The 19,560-nt window shown below is 35.4% G+C and overlaps 1 long non-coding RNA gene across 1 annotated transcript in view; it reads left to right on the top strand.

Moving 5' to 3' along the window:
- Positions 1 to 19,354, top strand: part of LOC309667810 — a 481,076-nt gene extending 461,722 nt beyond the window's left edge. The window contains exon 2 of the long non-coding RNA XR_014267974.1: positions 17,855 to 19,354. This is a non-coding gene — a long non-coding RNA (uncharacterized lncRNA). The remainder of the gene's footprint in view (positions 1 to 17,854) is intronic.
- The last annotated feature ends 206 nt before the right edge of the window (positions 19,355 to 19,560 follow it).

The raw sequence follows: 19,560 nt of genomic DNA, 5'->3' as shown, positions 1-19,560 counted from the left end.
TAAAATATAAAATATAAACCCAGAGTCAATATTCCACTAGCATTTTTCAATTATTTTTTCAGCAGCTCTGTAAAGGTCTATTCTATTCACCTGCTGTATGTGGCACATAAGAAAATGAAAAGGCAATTTGAACATTAGCCTGTAATATTCTCCCCACTTTGAAAGAATTGCCTATTCCCTGCCTAATAAAATTCCTGTTTAGGCACATTGTACTGGTTATTCTCCATTTGCTCCACCAGATCCCATTTCTATTCTTTTCTGCCTTGTTCTGTGCCAAGGAGTCTGACCTCTAGGTTGTATGTTCACACTGATTTTTAGTTAAATTGAGTTATTGGGAGTAACAGATAGTTGATGATAGGAAGAGAGGAGAGAGATATTGGGGGTCTTTATTTTCCACAGCGAACTCTGCTCACGCACTCTCTGTGGGATACTTACACTCTGATCTAGATATCACATTCTGATATATACGATGCCCCAGTTCATTTACCAGAGGAATCATAAAGTTGACAGTCTTGCATGCAGCCCAGAACAAGAGAAGGTTTTGTAGTAGACACAAACAATAGTGCTACCTGTCTAACGGCTATACAGATGTTAGAATCCAGTGATAGCTGAGGTATCCCTGGCAGTTAGGAAAGGTATATGAAGCCTCTGGGATGTTCAAATAGGAGAATCAGAGTGGACTTGCCTAGGATTTTGAAGTAATGCCAACACTGTCTTTCTGTGTCAAATAGTCTCCCCATTTGAAAAATGGATCTAGGGTTGCTTCTGAGTCCTTTAAAGACTTATCAATGACTCATGGGACACTAAGTGACTGTGGAAACTGAGATGGATTCCACAAACTTTGAGTTGCCTGATTTAGCAAATGATAAAATGGGATGCATACAGTTGCAGTCTATTATGAAACAGAAATAAAATAAACAAGGATTAAGTTTGTCTTGAAGATTTAAGGAAATTGAATGAAAAGCAGGCTTAGACTCTCATGATACCTATTCCTACTACTTTGTTATTGCCCCCTCAATACAACCCAGTGGCTTCACAGGAAATTCTCTATGACCAATTGATTATAGAAGTAAAAGTTTGGCCTGGTTTGCAGATGAGTATACACCATGTGTTGGCACCCAACTGGGAAAAGATGGCCCTACATTATAGCCTCTCTTAGGGATTTTCTGAAAGACAATGGTGAAGAAAAATTCTCCCAGATAGCAAAACTACAGGCAATACATCTGTTATCTCCTCCGATATTAAAGATGGTCAGAAGTACAGATTAACACTAATTGAGGCACGCTGTCACATGGGTTGGCTAGATGGTTAAGAAGTTGAAAGAAAATTAAAACGTCTTGGAATAAAGTGTAAGGTGAAATCTCTTATAATGATTCCAAACGTGAAGATATCTGTATCCAACATAAATATTCACTAACTGCCATCCACTGGTTTCCTCATAATCAAAGGGAAAAGATAACCCATTCTTTTGAAGTTGTTCTGTGTCTTTCCCAGAATCCTGGGTTTGCCCAGTGATTCCCTGTACAAAATGGTTGTGGTGGCAAGAATGGTGTATATTAAGACACATAACAACATTGTTAGTTCACCAAGACTGCCTTGCTGTTACCACTTCTGAGTGCCCAAAATGCTAATATCAGAGGTCAGTGCTGAGCTACTGTTATGGCTCCATTACTCCAGGAGACTGGCCCACCACCAAGATGTAGGTTGATTACATTAGACATGAGAAGGAAAAGGACAGCGAAGTTGCCAAAAAAAAAAGAAATAGATACTTATTATAGATAAATTTTGTTCTTGCCTACACAAAAGCGTGTCTACCAGCAATACAATTTCCGGACTTATAAAATGTGTATTCATACACATGATGTTCCATAAACTATTGCCTTTATTTAGGAATTCACTGTACAGTGAAATAAGTGTGGTAATAGGCTCACACACAGAACAGACAGATCTTACCACATGCCACATCACGTTGAAAGGCTGACAATAAAATGGCAAAACAGTGTATAGCATTAATTTTAGTAAGGAAATGGGAAAAATCCTAGAATTTTAGGTGGTATCCTAAAGGATGTGATCTATATCTTAAATTAGCAGCCAATATTTGGTGTCCTTTTCCCCATAACAAGAATAAATGGGTCTAGAAACCAAAAGGTGGAGGTGAATGTGGCCTATTTTAGTATTTTACCTTATAGCCCACTTCTAGAAAAGTTGTGTTTCCTAAACCTATTACTTTGCAATCAGTGGATGTGGAGGTTTACTCACCAAGGCAGGAATATTTTTAGTAAGATCATAGGCATGGTTGTACTAAAATCTAAGGTGCAATCTCCTATGGGGTGGTTTTTTTCTCATGGCTGTAAGCTCTCTCCAGGCTTCATTAACAGTCAATTACCTCTTCTTTCCTCATGTCTCTCTTTGTCTACATGTGGTAACAACTTCTTGATGTTCCCAGACTCTGGGGACTTCATATTGCTTGTTAGATACCTTAGTTACTGTAAATAACTGTTCATTAAATCCTCTTCAGTTAAAATCTTTGAGTGTGCCATCTGTTTCCTGCCAGGAATATGACTGCTACATTTACCCATAAAATTCCCCTGATCATTCTCTTCCTTTCTTCCATTTCTTTTCCCCTTAGCCTCTGTTTAATCTACACCTACATTAAAAATTACCAGAATGAAGTGATTTTAATCTTTGCTATAGATGAAATTTTATTTAATCACTTTCAATTACATGATATTTTAATCAGGCATTGAACTCATACTCTGAAAATGACCATGAGCCAGGGATTCATATTACATCTGTAAAAGTTACATTACTTCTTGGATGAAAGTTTTGGTACTAAAAAAAGTGCCTATCCCTTTAAATTAAAAAGAAAAAGTAAATTCACTTACAAGGGGCATGATAGAGATAGAAAATTATACAGATAAATATGCAGATATAGATAGACCCAGGGATCAAGTGGTCAGCTAGTCAGAAATGATGAACTTTGTATGAGAAGGAATAATGACTTCCCCAATCATTGCATTAACTATAATATTTTTCCAGATCAGAGAAACTAAGTAACCTCACTTCTGGCAAGACCACAAGTTCTCTCATTCTTATAGCCTTTGGATTGGGTTCAATATGAATGAATGAAACAACTGTGCTGTGAATGGCCTGAAGTCAACTACATAATTACCTCTCTGACCAGAATTGAACTTCAGTGTCTTAGTGAATTCCCAGAGATCTGGCCTTGTCTAACTTGAGAGGTGTCTTCAGATAATAATAGGTTTGAGCAGACCACACTAATAGACTACAGCGGACAGCCCAGGGCGATGCACTTGGTGAAAACATATAGATAGCTTGAAGGAAATGGGAGAGATTGGAGGGAAAGTTACCTGCAGGAGGCTTGCATTAGCTACAGACTGATTTTGATGAGGAAGTTGATTGAAAAAACAAAAACATGCAAAGTGTGTCTTTACAGTCTAAAAGTGTGCTTTATCTATCAAGCAATTATGTTTATTTTTAAAAAGAACTTCAGATTCACACTATCAATTTGCTAACAGTTAAAGGTGAAACAAAGAGTAACATTACCTCTAAAGTTGCCACAGCTATCTTTGACAGCAGACTTTAACTCTTGCTTTATAGTAGGGTGCTATAAGGGTGTTTGGAACCTATCACCAAAACAGCACCCAGGGAGGTTATTCAAGAAACATATTCAAGGTATGGAGGCTAATATCACATCTATCACACATCGATATCAAAACACTATCAATCATGGCAGGATCTTTCTGTGAAGCTCCAGAAAATTCCCTAGGACTTTAGAAGTGCTTCATTGACAGTGTTTTCATTCAATAGTGTATAAATTAATTGAGGGGGTAAAAAATCAGTTAATCATTACTTCCCTATAGTTCTCTTTCCAACCCTCCACCCATGCTATCACAATCATATTCTAAATAATAGACCAGTTGTCCCATCACTGCTTATAGAGTGAAGTTGGCTAATAGACGTAAAGGAGGTCACCCTTGGTTGTTAAATTCAATCACTTCACTTTACTTTCTAATGTAAAATATTTCTCACCTCTTTGTGAACTGACCTATGACTTTTGAAGCAGAAGATATACCTCAAGACAGAGAAGTAGTCATTCTAGATATATTGCACCTAGAGAAAACATTTTTTTAAAAAAATCTTTTAGGACATGAGAAAAACTGAGCTTGTCATCTTGTTTATTACTAGGTCCAACAGATTTTCTTGCTTGTGTGCTTCTTTCAATTGTGTTTTCTTCAAAGGATACTGTCACCTCATAGGATTTTGAAAACCATTTATGGAAGAGGAAAAAGATATTGGGGAAAATATCCTCAAATAAATATGACTTTCCAAAGCAGAACTTTTAAAAAATTTATCTTTACTAAGTTACTTTTATCAAACATTCTAACTGTATAATATCAAGTAATATAACATCTGTACACTGCCAAGTAGTGTATAAAAAAGGTAGTCACAGATATAATTACGTTTTAAAATACTTTTTGTATAAACATTTTAAAACTGTGAATTATAAAGTAGACTGATATGAAAAGTGCACATTTAATTTACCATCCCTGTCCAAAGCTAGTATCAGTTCTTAATTTCATTTCTACTCTATGCACCACTTTAACCTAGGTGCAGGACAGCTCCATATCCAGTCTGGCGCTTTCTTCAATTAGCTGAATCAGCTCCAAGAATTAGAGCCCCAAAGCAAAGAGAAATAGCACAGATATCCATTTATGCTATAAAGTGTACTTTAATTCATCTTTAAACTTTTCCACAACACTGCATGGTCATGACTCTCGTCTTGCAGTTTACACATATTTTCTATGCATTAATCATTTTAAAACACTACATATTAATATGCTAACTATATTTGATGTCTGTATAAGGGCCATATGTGTCTACTGTTTAGTGTATGTTAGTATGTAATGTTTAATATACTATTGTGTATCTGACATATGTCATAATAAAGATATAGCCAATATGTATGGCTGATTCACTTTGTCATAAAGCAGAAACTAACACACCACTGTAGAGCAATTATACTCCAATAAAGATGTTAAAAAAAAAAGACATAGCCAAATAAATTTTACAGATTTGATAAGTATTCCCAGTAATATGACCTCACAGTTGCTTCCTTGTAGACAAGCTTTTAATGAAATTTAAAGTGTAACATGTGATTACAATGTGGAAATCATAAACAGGCATGCATAGGATAGATGTCCTTCAGTTAAATGAATGGATACCTGTGGTTAGAATTAAAATTTCCAGTGACAACTTTTTAAATGATTTAAATATTGTGCCTCAGTCATGAACTAAAAGATGAGATGTTTTAGGGAACTGCAGTAAATGATTCAAAGGTAATATGGTATAGCCATGACCTTGACAAGGTAGATGGCTGTAAAGACTTGGGAGAAAAAAATTGTATATATAAACATACAGACACACACATATATAGATGCAGAAAACAAATCGAAGGCAAGATATATAACTGTTCACATATAATGTAGAATTTTAAATATACATGTATAAATAATCAAGAATAAGTTATCGTAAGTTTCAAATAAGTGATTGGTGTTATGGATCTTTGTTCTCCCACTAGTTGGATAGATTTTATGTGAATTTGTATGTGAACTTTTTCCTTACCCTGAGTCTAATCAAATGACATCATACCTCTTGTTGCCATTCTTAAGGGAAAAAAAAGCATAGAATATGAACATTAGAGGAATCAGGATTAAATGTCCTCCTCTCCCAGATGTCTTCCTTCCCAGAAACTTCCAAAGGCATACTGTAATTGTAAGGCCCTCTGCCACTTGTGTCAGGATGGCTGACGATTTTGATTTTATGGCGTTGCATTCCTGGAGGGCTAGGACTTTCAGGTAGTTTCTGTAACATTGCATAGTTCTTAAAGCATGTTCTATACTTTTCAAAATTCTGTTCAGAAAATTTTTAAAAGTTATTTAATAGAGGTTGTATCTGATAGTGAAATAATGTGCTCTATAGTGTTTGCGTGTGGACTTTGTTGCTAGATAACCTAGTTCAAGTTCTGGCTCCACCTTTAAGATTTGCTGGTTCTGGAGCAGATTTTTTGGTTATGTTTTGTTTTAACTAGTTCTGTTCCTGAACTTTATTATCTGTAACATTAGGAATAATAGCTATGTCTATCTTATAGGGTAACCACTGCGATTACCAGTGATAATATATGTAAAGTGCCTGGAGCAATAACTGGCACATAGCAATTAATCAATAAATGCTTCCTCTTCACAGGTACACAAATCCAAAACTGTCAAAAGTTGAGTATACGACTTGCTCATGTTATAAAACTATTTCATTATGAAATGTATTCATCAAAACAAAACTGGTTGTCCAAAATTCAAGGTGCCATGCGTACGTGGGATAAATAAAAGAAATTAACCTAGCAGTATATTTACAATATTTTACATGTGTAAAGGATGTAGAATGAGGGCTGCATGATATGGTACAGGCTACAGAAGCAATTGGTTAGATGTAAGCTGAATGTCGTAAACGTTAGGAAGTTGAAGAGGAGGGAAATAGACATTTGAAGTTAAGAGGACAAACGTATACTAAAGCGTGACGTTTCATTCATTCACTTATTCAAAAAATATTTATTGATGACCTACAGTGTAACAGGTACCATCCTAGGCATTGAAATATAACAGTGACTTGAACAAAGTTCTACCCTTATAGAACTTATATTCTACAGAAAAGACACAGACAAATCAAAAACATACATTTAAATGTATAATATGTCAGGTGTTTATAATTCCTACAGAGGAACGTAAAGCAAGATGGCACATACAGAGTGTGAGGAGGTGGGTTATCACTTTGTACTGGGTAGTTAGGGATGGCCTCACTGATACGTAGCATTTGAGTAGAAGACAGAAAGAAGTGAGGGAGGAAATAACAGTATATCTTGGGAAAGAATATTAAAAGCAGATAGAAAAGATGTTTTCAAAATCTTGAAGTAAAGAATACTTTACCCTGATTGAGGAACATCAAGGAACAGAGTTGTTGTAGTAGTTTGGGCCAAAGAAGAGTATTAGAAAAGGTCAGAAAAATAGTGGTAAGCGAGATCATACAGGGCTATGCTGGCTATTAAAAAGAAATTTGGAGTGAGTCGGAAAGCCACTGAAATACTTTCAGGAGAATAGTTAAGCTATACAGATATTGTTTGTTGACTCTTGGTATCCATTTTTAAAAATTAATTAACTTATTATTTAATTTTTTTGGCTGTGTTGGGTCTTTGTTGCTGCACGCAGGCTTTCTCTAGTTGCAGTGAGCGAGGGCTGCTCTTCGTTGCAGTGCACAGGCTTCTCACGCAGTGGCTTCTCTTGTTGCAGAGCATGGGTTCTAGGCGCGCAGGCTTCAATAGTTGTGGCACACAGGCTCAGTAGTTGTGGCTCGAGAGCTCTAGAGTGCAGGCTCAGTAGTTGTGGCGCACGGGCTTAGTTGCTCTGTGGCATGTGGGATCTTCCGGGACCAGGGCTTGAACCCATGTCCCCTGCATTGGCAGGCAGATTCTTAACCACTACACCACTAGGGAAGTCCCTCTTGGTGTCCATTTTCACCTCTATTAGTTTTCTCTATAATATGGATTGAAAAGCTAAAAACTACATTTCCCAGATTCCCTTGTACTTAGGGACCTGGGTTTGGGTTTCACACGTGAGATAGATTCTCATCAGATTTGGAAAGCAAAAAGAGGCAGTGACCATCCTCCTACAAATTCTTTCTATTTCTGATGATTGAGAATATTGTGGTTTTCCTAATAGATACACTATTTTATAGTGGAAAAATTTGGAGGAAATAGACCTTCACAGATAAAGATCTGTGATTGCTTTTTCTGACCAGTTTGAGTACGGTGATGATCATATTAGTGGGACATGGGCTAAAGGTGGTTGATGTTATAAAGTGGCAAAAGAGTTAGTTGAATAATCTGCTTATGATCACTTGGAATAAAGGTAATACAAAAAGCAAGGTACCAATGGCATATTTACGATGATAATGTGCAGAAAATTTGTATCAGAATTGGAGCATAATCTCGGGGCTTTTAATTCTCTGACAAAGACGTGGCCAGAAGGTCAAAAATCTTCTAATAACTAGCATGAAAATCTTTTTAAAAATACATTATCTATAACCACATGGCTGATATAGTCTAAAATCAGTTAAAAATTACAGTCTCCTCCTGTAGTTTGCTCTAATATAATGTTAATAATAGCCTTGCCACGACTCTTATGTGAAAGATAGAGATTTATAGGGACTGTGTGCATTTATCAAAAAGGAAATAGGATGATTTGGGTGAACTCTACATATTATGAATCTTTCAACCGACTGAGGTTTTCTTCTCAGCAGAGTGTCATTCTCTTTTGTGTGGTGTGTCAACACTTGCTTGATGACAAAGTTTTCTCACCTGGAGTAGTTACCCAGCTAGAGGAAGGTGGTACTCCTCATTTACCAGATTATTACCCTTCATTGCTCTAGATTATAACTGGAGTCAGATCCCAGCATCATTCATGGGTAAAATTACAAAGACTGATCCAGGAGTAGACAGATTATTTATAAAAATATTTACAAGACTATTAATAATAAGTTTATGAACAATAACTCCAGTGATATTTCTCTGGATGGATGCTAAGAAAGTCATATTAGGAAAGAAGAAATATATCAGCCCATTATTTATTGATGTGTGTGAACATACTGAAGATTCTGTGTCCAATGCATTAGCACAAAAACCTACTTCTAATAGACATCTGAAAATTGGCTGAAATCTCTACTGAGTTAAAGCCTGTATTAAATTAAACCCAGACACAAGATTTTTATGTGATAAAGGCAAACAAAGACATAGATAGGATATTGTAAGTCACATATCATGTGACAGAAAGCTTAGTAAATGAGATGAACACTAGAATCATTAAAAACCTTTGTGGTATCTGTAATTTATAGGTCATAGATGAAGAACAGAAATGTGGTCATTGCAGTAGGCTCTCTTTGCTCAATGGTTACGATTAAATAACATGTGGCATCAAGCTGGGGAATGCACAGGATATTATTCTTTCCAGCTACATGAATGACATCTTGTTAATTTGACCTACCGACAAGAAGTAGCAGTTATCCTATGTGCCTTGGTGATGTAAATGTGTGGAAAATGACTATTTCTGCAACCCCAATGATTCTATGGGTCACCTCCTAATGTTTTTGTACCAGAAATAAATATAAAGGGACATCTAAAATCATAAATGCAGTCAAGAACACTAATGGCTCAGATCTTGTAAGAATGAAGATTTGGCCCATTCAATATTAGATGGGAAAGTTGAACTTACTGAAGTGATGCCTGTGGTCCAAAGGAATGAAGAATGGATAGTGATGAGTCTGCTAAAGAAATAAATACTGTAATATTTGAGAATATTTTCTGAGATTATATAGATGTATGTGTGTATATGTTTTAGTGTGTAGGCATTGCACCATTAAAATTTTTTTCTTGTATTCTACTATCGCATGCAAAGGTATATTAGTTGTATTTAATTTTTAATCTAAAAAAGGGAATGAATATGAACATGACTATACTGTCTCATATAATGATCTGTAAGTTCAATTAAATTTAGAAACAGTCCAGCATTTGGACTTCCAATAATTGCTTAGCTATGTGACTGTTTTTGACAATGAGATATTCATTTATGACTGTGCACAAGGGCTTGAAATGTCCTTGTGCATTGGGACTTGTCCTCTTGTACCTTGTCACTGACAAGAGAAGTGCTTCCACAGTATTGCAGCTTCTCTTTGAGCTTGGGCCTCAAAATGAGTTCATGTGGTGTGGATCAGTGCTTAAGCAACGCAGGGATCTAAACCCAATGGAACCTGCTACTTGAAGCATAGAACTCATCCACTTAACCATAAACACATAGGGAATATATACTTACCATATGCCACTGAGATTTTATGGTTGGTTGTTTTACCATAGCTAATTGATGCAGTTAATATGATAACTGAAGTTACAGCGATGTTTAAAATGTGCTTCAGGAAGCCATACAGCTTAGTTGTTTTGAATTCTTGCTCCATTTTATGACATATCAGAGTTATCCCATATTGAATAATTTAAAAGATGTCTTTCATATTAAAACAAATACTGGGCTTCCCTGGTGGCGCAGTGGTTGAGAGTCTGCCTACCAATGCAGGGGACACGGGTTCGAGCCCTGGTCTGGGAGGATCCCACATGCCGCGGAGCAACTGGGCCCGTGAGCCACAACTACTGAGCCTGCGCGTCTGGAGCCTGTGCTCCGCAACAAGAGAGGCCGCGATAATGAGAGGCCCGCGCACCGCGATGAAGAGTGGCCCCCACTTGCCACAACTAGAGAAAGCCCTCGCACAGAAACGAAGACCCAACACAGCCATAAATAAATAAATAAATAAATAAACCCCAAAACGTTAAAAAACAAAAAACAAAAAACAAATACTGCTTCTATTTAGGAATAGAATAAAAATATCTCATGGGTTCTTAAAATTAATTAGGAGACATAAAAGTTTTCTGTATATAGAGAATTGCTTCTGTTTATACCTTAAGTAAACTCAATCTCATCCAAAATTAGGTGTATTATATATTAATGTACAAAAGTTTGATGAGCATTATTATGAGCTTTGATAATTCTTAAAATGTTTTAAAGTAAGTTGCATAGTCGAACTTATTTCAGAAATACATCTCCAGCAGGACTGTGGAATATAGATGTGTATATGTCAGGGATCAAAGATTTTGCAATGCTGAGGGGCTAGTTTTAAGTTAGTGCAATAGTTCAGAAAAACCAATGACAAACTGTAGTAGCATGTAGAAATGCATTCGAGGACAGAATTGTGACATTTTGCAATGATTAATTTGATGATGCTTAATGATATAAAAATATAGGGGAAAGAAAAAAGGGTCAAGGATGAATAAAAAAGTCCCTGTTTAGTCTATGAGATAGAAAGCAATCCAAGATTGAACGCAGTGTTGGCACTCTAGAAAAGCAATCCAAGATTGAACGCAGTGTTGGCACTCTAGAGGTGGAGGATGATTATTCAATTTGTCTCTTTCATAACACTTGAGACTATTATTCAATAATTTAATTTAAATATATATTTTCCAAACTCTGGCAGGGGTACACAATCAGGGAATACTTAGTTAAGTTGCCAAATATAATCTCATCCAGAAAGATGACATATTTTAGTTTGTAATACTCCTATTCATTCAGGAGTAACAACCAAGGATAGTAATAACATCCAAGGAAAGGTATATGTAGACAATATGCTATGTTTAAAAAAATCTTCATTAACAAATAAAGCAGATACCAACTCCCTTTTCTAGAACTAGCACTCTCTCTACTCTCAGGTGGCAGTGTTGAGCATCTGCAAAGACAGGATATCAATTAGCTAATGTCTCAGTTGTCCTCCCTAAATTTGAATCACTTTCAAGAAATAGACTGCTATATTGGGACACAGAGAAATTATATTTCCAACATTGCTCATGAAATTAATCTCAAGACAGAAATAAGATACAAAAAAGATAGAAAAGGCCTCCTCCACTAGATGAGTGCTGAAAAGTGAAACAACTAGTGTCAAACATTAACAAAATAAATCTTTGATTCTCCCCTGCTATGAAACTCATCATAGTGCAATGTCAGCCTAAATGGCCTTTGCATTTGCATTACTTAATGTCTTCATAAACAGGAAGATAACTAAGACATTGTCAGATCTCACATCAACAGGGAATAGTAATCATGAATTGAGCATCATTTGCCCCATCAAAGGAAGCTGAATGAAATTAAGGTTATTATATCCTAAGAACAAACTATAGCTTGCCCTAACTTTAGCCACACACTGTGACTTGCAGAAATTTCAGGCAGATGAATATCATCTCTTCTGAGTTGGCATAGTTTCTAGAAATAATATTTTGTTATAATATATAGGCCTTTCTTGATCAGTGAGCAAACATCCAGACATGTCCCTTCAACAGTTATGTTACTTGTAAATCACATAAAGGGTAGTTAGACTAACATATAGTAATGAGTGGAGAGGCAGAATATTAAGACTGGATTAAGAGTTCATTCCTTGGACTTAATAAGGATCTAGGATTGTGTCTCATTTGTGTCACTAACTGCAGGACATTGGGTTGGACGAGGTACTAAGCTAATATAAGCCTTAGGCTCCCTAAATAGAAATAAAATAAAATTTGCATAAGAATTATGTAAGGTAATATGTATTAAAGTTGTAACAGTTTTTAAAGCACAAAATGAAGAGGCAGCAAATTGTAGCTGTCAGTGATGATAGAATACTGGTCATGGTGGTTTTGATATTATTTTTCTAGTTAGAACTCCCTAGTCCAATACATGTTTGTTGTAGTCCTTTGGCTTCCTGGTGAACTTACAATATGAAAGAGACAATTTGATTAAAAAAGATTACTTAGAGATTTTATAGGATTCTGTGACTCAATACACATTAAAGTAAAAAAAGTCCCAGTATAAGTCTGAATCAGAGAAGAAATTTACAAAGATTTCATAAATTGGAAATATAATTCTCCACATTCTGTAAAATCCACTATTTTTCCTTCCCAACACTGCAACCACCCATGTATGGGTCCAGTGAGTAGAGAATGGGGGACTTGTGAATAAAATACTACAGGGAAAGGGAATTGAAAAGCACAGGAGAGAGAGTGTTCTGACTTAGATTAGGGGTCAGTGAAAGTCTCACTGGTGGGGTAACAACTGAGGAGAGATATGAATGAATGGAGGAGGACCCTTTCTGGCAGGAGGATTTGTAGGAACTGAGGCCACAAGCAGAAGCAATGTGAAGCAATCAAGAAACATCAAGCCCAGTGTGACTGGAGCCCCCTGAGCAGAGGAGAGTGATGGGACACTAGGTGATGAGTTTGGACTTAAGGAATAGGACACTTAAGAGGAAAGGAATGAAATGCTATGATTTGCATTTTTTTCTTTAGTTTTTATTCCTTTACTAACGATTTAGTTCCATATCTCAACTCAGAGATCACAGACATAAGTTACTTCAGAGGAGTACTTTCTGATGTTGAAATGATAGTCACTTTTAGAATACTTTCTCATTATTAAGATGTACAAAGTAGCAGCTTTTCTAGTGAATTCCTGCCTAGTTGCACTTTCTTATCTTCCTTTTAGATACAGAAGGGTCTGAGGCCAACACTGTAATATATTCAAGAAATGGCCCAAGTTCAGGTTTTGTAATGGCTTACCAATCAGCTAGTAACTGCCGATCACCATTTTATTATTTCTATTATAATCAGTGAGAAGATTTCCTCTCCAAACTTGTTGGAAGCAAACTTTTATCTCCTGAAGTATGCTTCCTTTTCTGATACCTTTTTCACGGTCAAGTCTATCTATAGTACCCACTACTCTCTTTCAAGAAAACATCCAGAAACTTCTGTAACACTCAAAATACAGTATCACATCAAAACTCTTTATTGTGTAGGAAAAATCACAGTTCCTAAAACTTACAATGGTGAAGAAATAATGGAATCATATTTTAAAAGAGGCTGTTCCCTAAGAGATTTCATCACAGCCATCTCTATGGCAGATGATTAGATTATTATTAGAATGATTATCCGTATTATTCCATTGATAATGCGATTGATAGCTTTTACATTCAGACCGAAAGAGGAAATAAGTCGTTAAGCTGCTGTGCCAAGGATCGCCAAGACCACCCCCAGGTTTAGTGATTCACTAGAGGGATCACAGGACACAGCATACAGTTGTATTTATGACTATGATTTATTATTATGAAAGAGTAGAAAACAAAATCAGAAAAAGTGCACATGGGGTGAAGTCCTGAGGAAACCAAGTACAAGCTGATGAGAGTCTTAAGAGTTCTCTCTCTTGGAATCATACAAAGTGCACTTAATTCATCCATCAATGGATTAAGAAAACACATGTGTAATGTTGTCTACCAAGGAAACTCATTAGAGACTCAGTGCCAGCATATATGTTTGGGGGCATTCACATGAAAAACTGCTTATCGTGTTAAAAATTTCCAGACTCCCGGAAGGAAAGCATGTGTTCAGCATAAACCTTATTGTTTGCATAAAATGTTTAGACACAATGAGCCACTCTAATCTAATTAGGAAATTGTGGGAACCCTCCTGAAAACTAAGTTTCCAGATGCCAACCAATGGCCAACCTTTCAAGCAGGTCTTTCTAAGAACAGCTATCTCAGAATCGACACAACTATTTTCATCTGCTTTTGCCAATCTGAAAATTTGATCACAGTCTGGCAAGGTGATTACTATGTAAGAGTTGTACGTGTGTTCATGTGCATACATAGTATATATAGTCTTATGTGTGTATATATATATATACATGTATACACATGTGTATATATATATGTATATGGTCTGTTCACTACTACTATGAAGACAAATAAGTAAGATAATAGTATAGCATATGCTGAAAGCAATGCTGGGGTTAGTGGTACTATTTTGGATAAGAGAAGATCAGTTAAAAAAAAAAGTCTCTTATAAAGAGTTATTTGAGTAGAGAGTGGAACGAACATTAGGAGTAAGAATAAACATTGAGAGTCACAGACATAGAAAACAAAATTGTGGTTACCAGGGGGCAAGCTGGAGGTGGGGAGGGATAAATTGGGAGATTGGGACTGACATATACACACTATTATTTATATATATATATATATATAAAATACATAACTAATAAGGGCCTACTGTATAGCACAGGGAACTCTACTCAATACTCTGTAATGACCCACATGGGAAAAGAATCTAAAAAATAGTGGATATATGTATATACATAACTGATTCACTTTGCTGTACAGCAGAAACTAACACAACATTGTAAATCAACTGTACTCCAATAAAAGTTTTTAAAAAAAGAAAAAAAAAAACACTGAGAGTAAGAATATTTGAGGAAGAGAGAAAAGTAAAAGCAAGGGTCCTGGGGCAGATGTTTGCTAGCAAATTAAAGAAACAGAAAGAAGGCCAGTGTGATTTGAGCAGGACGAGCCATGAGAATGGAATGATATGAGGCCAAGAAAGGTTGACAGAACTGAGAGCCTACTAGGTCAGGGTAAAAATCTTTTATGTTAAAATATGTTTTTAATCAAATTTGCAGGGAGATGGGAAGCCATTGGAACACTTAAGGAGAAGCGTGTCATGAGCTGATTTAGGTTTCAAAGAATTGTTATGGGAACTGTACAGCAAATAGTTTATAGGGGTGGGGGTGAAAGCAGAGAGATAATATAGGAAGCTACTAGAGTAGTTCAAGAAGTATAAAGTTTTTATTTTAAGAGGTTTTTAAGATTTATTAACCATTCCAAGCAGAAGTCAGTAAAAGAAGAATTCCATTCACATGAATCTATTTACATGTGTTCCTTTGAAGAAAAAAGGGAGAGGATTAACGAGTTCACTCAGAGGCTTTAGAGCTTGAAGTAATGATTAAAGATAGTAAAGAAAAGGTGATGTTTCAGTTTCCTGCATAAGAAAAGAAAATCTCAATTCAAAATGCATAAATGTGAGTTGAATCCTTTCTACCATAAAATATGAACTGTGGTTGTTTTGATTAATGCTTTATCAGTGTTTTAAATATCTCAGGTATTATTGCTCTGAGATCTTTGGAAGAATTTTAAAACTAGGAAAGCAAAGAGATGATCTGAAATGTATACTTTTATACCCTTTTATAAGAACATCAGACAGAGAACTTACAGTTTCAACATACTACTCAGGTACTTAATTTAAAAAAAAAACAACTTTCTCATTGCAATTACAGACTAAGATTTTTCATTAAAATATTATATCTCTTAGTTGTGGAAAATAAATATATGACTTATTTTTATTCTCTTTAAGGTTATCAATATTACTTATTAACATAGGAAAAAGATCTAGAAAATAAATTATTTTTAAAAAGAACAAAATTCCATTGTATTATAATTTTTGCAATATAGGTAAACAAAATCACACAGACTGTATTGGACTTGGTGATTTACAACAGAGACAGAAAAACTTTATGTAAATAAATATTATGTGACAAAGCAAATGAATAAATAGTCACTTGATACCACAGTTCTAGGGGTTTTACAAGGGTGATCACAATATCCGTGACTCTGGTATCTTACCAGCTAGAAGTAAAATACAGAACTATCTTGAGGAATTCAGTGGTTTTTTTCTCCAGATAATTAAAAGTAGGAGTATTCTTTTGGAGGTGAGAAAATTACAATGCCTGCCCTCTACACACACACCAATACTTGCTGAATACGTACAATGCATGAAAGTTTGTGTATGTATATTCAGAGGTTTTTTTACACATATGTACATATGAGCATTTTGAATATAAGGACATGGCAATGTGCATGTATGTATGCAAACATGTTAAATACATTGCATATATGGTAATAGCTAACATTTATATAAGGTTTACTATAATCCAGGTATTCTGTTTATATTGTATGTTATTCAAATGGATACCTACCATAATTATTAGATAGGCATACTTATTTCAATTTTAAAATGATAAAAACGAGGCACATAATGGATAAAAAATGTGCCTATGATCATCCATTTAATGAACAGTTGAACTGAGACTCCCCAAGAAGTTCAAATCCAAAGTCTTTGTTTTTAACCATTATGCAGTACCACTTATAATATATACATATGTCCCCTAGATGTTTGGACCTTACTATGTAGAGAAGTAACTATTAGATAAGCAGACTGGATACATTCTGAGCAGTTTATTACAAGACAGCAAATAGAGACCCATGCTCAGGAAGGTCTCTGCAGCCCCCTAATGAAAGCCACCACCACATACCTCATCCCTGGACTGAGACAAAATAGATAAACTTTCTGAGACAAGTATTCGTAAGCTTCCACTATTTATGCACATCTTAGGAAACAACTGGAGATGTTAGATAATGTGATGGAGAGAAATAAAAAGTGACTTGGTTTCCTACTTGTAATCCAGAGATTATCTGTGAAGATTATACAATACACACTAGATCTTAGATAAAAGCAAAGAAACTTTTGGTGGGTGACACCAGGGAAGAGTTAGCATTTTGTTCTTCAAGTTCTTGGTATACATGTGACTAGCATTGACTGAAATTTCAAATACAACACACAGAGAACAGGCAAAGTTTTAAGGTATTGTTTGTTTTAAACAAAAAGTAAACACAGTTTTTACTCATAAACACATACTGGTTTCAAAAATATATTGAATTTTTAACGTTTTAAATGGAACAAGATAGAAAGCCCAGAGATAAACCCACGCACCTATGGTCAACTAATCTATGACAAAGGAGGCAAAGATATACAATGGAGAAAAGACAGTCTCTTCAATAAGTGGTGCTGGGAAAACTGGACAGCTACATGTAAAAGAATGAGATTAGAACACTGCCTAACACCGTACACAAAAATGAACTCAAAATGGATTCGAGACCTAAATGTAAGACCGGACACTATAAAACTCTTAGAGGAAAACATAGGAAGAACACTCTTTGACATAAATCACAGCAAGATCTTTTTTGATCCACCTCCTAGAGTAATGGAAATAAAAACAAAAATAAACAAATGGGACCTAATGAAACTTCAAAGCTTTTGCACAGCAAAGGAAACCATAAACAAGACGAAAAGACAACCCTCAGAATGGGAGAAAATATTTGCAAATGAATCAACGGACAAAGGATTAATCTCCAAAATATATAAACAGCTCATTCAGCTCAATATTAAAGAAACAAACAACCCAATCCAAAAATGGGCAGAAGACCTAAATAGACATTTCTCCAAAGAAGACATACAGATGGCCAAGAAGCACAAGAAAAGATGCTCAACATCACTAATTATTAGAGAAATGCAAATCAAAACTACAATGAGGTATCACCTCACACCAGTTAGAATGGGCATCATCAGAAAATCTACAAACAACAAATGCTGGAGAGGGTGTGGAGAAAAGGGAACCCTCTTGCACTGTTGGTGGGAATGTAAATTGATACAGCCACTATGGAGAACAATATGGAGGTTCCTTAAAAAACTAAAAATAGAATTACCATATGATCCAGCAATCCCACTACTGGGCATATACCCAGAGAAAACCATAATTCGAAAAGACGCATGCACCCCAATGTTCATTGCAGCACTATTTACAATAGCCAGGTCATGGAAGCAACCTAAATGCCCATCAACAGACGAATGGATAAAGAAGATGTGGTACATATATACAATGGAATATTACTCAGCCATAAAAAGGAACGAAATTGAGTCATTTGTTGAGACGTGGATGGATCTAGAGACTGTCATACAGAGTGAAGTAAGTCAGAAAGAGAAAAACAAATATCGTATATTAACGCATGTATGTGGAACCTAGAAAAATGGTACAGATGAGCCGGTTTGCAGGGCAGAAGTTGAGACACAGATGTAGAGAACAGACATATGGACACCAAGGGGGGAAAACTGCGGTGAGGTGGGGATGGTGGTGTGCTGAATTGGGCGATTGGGATTGAAATGTATACACTGATTTGTATAAAATTGATGCCTAATAAGAACCTGCAGTATAAAAAAACAAACAAACAAAACAACTAATACTAAACTTTCGTTGGGTTATCTGTATGGAAATATGTTAATATAAATGTTTCAGACATTACATGACATTTCTAAAAATCTTATATGTTCTGGTATAATGTTATAAGTCATAATTCTAGTTATTACTTTAAAATGTATATCTCAGAAATAACTAAATTTCCTTGTCAATTGCACTATTATGAACTTTCATCAAATCTTTAACCATGGTCATTTTTAAGTCTTTTGTCAGTTACAGACAGTTCTGGGTGTACTCTGATGCTTTTGCAAATATGTTCCTATAAAAGGGTTTCATCTTCAAGGAATTCATAGAAAAGACTCTGACAAGTACAGGTTTCTGGTAACTGTACTGCTGAACTGAATGAATAAGCATTTTCAGAACTCTAATGAAAAACTGATGAACTCATAAAAGTGCTAACAAAAGATCAAGATAAAAAAAAATTAATTACATGGGACTGAGTGAACTGATGAGGATGATTATAATTTTTGTGACTTTCTGTTTGAATTAAAAAAAATATCCCACAAGGACTCAGAGGCAAAGAATATAGAAATCAATTTTCACTGCAAAGTAAAGGAGCTGTTACAGTGGAGGATTACTGGACTGAATGTCAATATTATGACATAGTATGAGTGTGTTTCGTGTTTGGTAATTGCAATCATTGTTGCTTTTGTTGTGGTCATCCATTTACAATGCTTGGTGTCAGTCTATTTATCTCTTGTAAAAATAAAATACAGTGTGCGTGTGTGAAAAAAAAAAAAAGAAAGAAAGAAGTTAGGTTGAAATCTAATTTCTCCCAATAATATGCTGTGAGATTTAGAAAAAAAAAAAAAAAAATAGTCCATGCCCAGAAACATCCAATGCTAGTTCCAATCATAAGAACATTCCACCTATTGTTGCTGGGGACAAATGAAATATTCCAATTTCCTTGACATTATAGCTAAGTTATGATTTCTCTAATAATGCACATTCTTTTTTA

Source organism: Balaenoptera physalus (genome assembly GCF_965194825.1).
Source record: "Balaenoptera physalus genome assembly, chromosome: 10".
Classification (NCBI taxonomy): Eukaryota; Metazoa; Chordata; class Mammalia; order Artiodactyla; family Balaenopteridae; genus Balaenoptera; species Balaenoptera physalus.
The sequence above is the reverse complement of the archived record's forward strand: the minus strand, read 5'-3'. Positions and strand labels throughout refer to the sequence as shown.